Below are 2,350 nucleotides of genomic sequence, written 5' to 3'. Positions count from 1 at the left end.
AATGGAGAGAGGAAACTTTACTGTACATAAGAGGTTTTGAGGAATGGTGATCAGCTGAGGAAGGCAGGAAAGTGCTGGGAAAGAGAATGGAATTCGTGGGGCCATCTCTAGGACTAGTTGGAGATCTGAGATAGGGATGTGAGCCTAGCTGAGATTCCTAACACAAGAAGATATAGAGACTGAAGAGGCCACTTTCTGTAGCCAGCTAAGACTTCCAGTAGAAGGAGAGGTGCATCAACATGCCCACAAAAAACGCAACCCAAAAATTTCCTGCCTACAAGATGCACAGGGATAAAGATGAAGTAGAAACTAAAAGAATAACCAAAGAATGGCTCTCCCAACATGAGACCCATATAACTGGAGATAGCCACCCTCTGACTCTTCTAATTATACTCTATTTTGCTTGCAGACAGGAACCTAGAATGTCTCCTGGGACGCTTCATCTAGCAACAGATGAAAACAGATACAGATGCCCATAGCCAAACATCAGGCAGAGCTTCAGGAGTCTTGTGGAAGTGTATATAATAGAATTGAATAAGCTGGAGGGTCAAGGACACCACAAGAAGACCTACAGAATCAAATAACATGGGCACAAGGTGGCTCACAGAGACTGAACCACCAACTAAGGAGCATACAGGAGCTGGACCTAGCCCCTCCCCATTTGTAAAAGATGTGCAGCTTGCTCTCTGTAACTGCCCGAGCTGCTGCTCCAATCTGTGGGTCAGGGTCTAGCAAGAGAGAGAGTGGGGACAGAGGGACAGTAGACTCGAAGAAACAAGACAGAGTCTGGTCTAGTCTCTCCTCAAGTCTCTCCTTTATTGAAAGGAAATCATGGGTATATATAAGCAGAAGCAGGGGAATGCAGCTGAAGACCCTTTATTATGTGCACCTTGCATCTGGGGGCAATAAACAACAAAACAAGATATGTAAGAAAAGCAAGATAATTATCAGAGTGTGCTCAGCTGTTGTAGGCTGTTGAAAACAAGTCTGTTGTCAGGGTATATGGCTTAAGATGGCTGCAAAGATAATAGCCACTTTCTGCTCAGAGTCGGCTCCCAATAGGTCCCCCTTTTTAAATTTGTTTTTAAAAGGGAAGGCTGGGAAAACTTACGGAAGCCTTGTCTGTCTTAGGTTGGAACAAAGGACCCAAGCCTCCCTTTCCTGTCTTTGGATACTCAACAGCCATTGGTTGAGCTCCTGTCTTAGGATGGTGAAGCCTCCCAGATTGGGGCAAGGGTCCTGAGGTGTTCTCTTACCCGTCATTGACTATCTGGCTTAGCACATAATTTAGGGGTTATTCCTCGTCAGTCTTGATGACAGAGGTTTTGGAGTCCCCTACTTCCAGCCTGTAATAAAAGACCTGTATAGGTTTCATTTGAATAGCATCTATCTGTTGTCATACAAAAGCCATCAGTTTGTTGAACAGCGTGAACCCGAGAGACAAGAGACTTAGCAATGCCTGATTGGTTAGTACAAAAGCAACACTCTTTTAAGGTAGCACACAACTCTCTCTGTTGGAGGAGTAAAAAGTATAAGCCTCTTCTATTCTGTAGCACTATTTCAGCTAAAGAGGATAATGAATTTTACAAATGCATTATAGCAGATTCCATTCTTTCTAAATCTAAATCTATAGAAGTACAGAACTGATCATAGCTTTGATCTTAACAAAACAAATAAAGAAAATCCCTGTTCCTGCCCCAGTCAATCCTTAACCCAAAAAACAACTATAGTAATTGTGGTAATGAATTTTTTCCTGAGTCTAAACAATGTACTCCCACTAAATCATAAATCAGGGAATCAAAAGTCCAATAGAGCCACCCTGGAGGTGTGGGTGGTGATGTCTTCTTCTGCACTGAGAGCATCCCAAGTCCACTGGTTGATCCACTCCTGTTTGAAGACAATTGTGAAGCATCTTCATGTTTCCTGTAAAGAAAAAATATGCTTCTCAGGGGGTTTCTCCTCCCTGGATTTGTTATTTTTGTCTATTCATTTGATCAGTCTCTCTGGCAGCCAGCGTGTGGCATCTGCCATTTGGGAATGTATGCAGACAGAACCTCTTCCCCAGATAAGTACTGGATCTGGCCCATTCCAGGTTCCAGTTAATGGGTCTTTCCAGAGGACTGTTGCGAAATTCTTTTTGGTATCAGGATGCCAGAATCTATCTGCAGCAGATTTTCCTTCTGAATCCAAAGTTAAAAAATTTAAAATAAAGAGCACGTGATGAAAGATATTTCTGTGGGATCCCTTAGTAGGGTACCATTCCCCGTTTTTAATTTTTTCGAATTGACATTTAATGGTTTGATGTGCCCTTTCTCCCATACCTTGGCCCTGTGGATTATATGGAATACCC

This window comes from Grammomys surdaster, unplaced genomic scaffold, assembly GCF_004785775.1.
Source record: "Grammomys surdaster isolate TR1022 unplaced genomic scaffold, NIH_TR_1.0 125284, whole genome shotgun sequence".
Classification (NCBI taxonomy): domain Eukaryota; kingdom Metazoa; phylum Chordata; class Mammalia; order Rodentia; family Muridae; genus Grammomys; species Grammomys surdaster.
The sequence above is the reverse complement of the archived record's forward strand: the minus strand, read 5'-3'. Positions refer to the sequence as shown.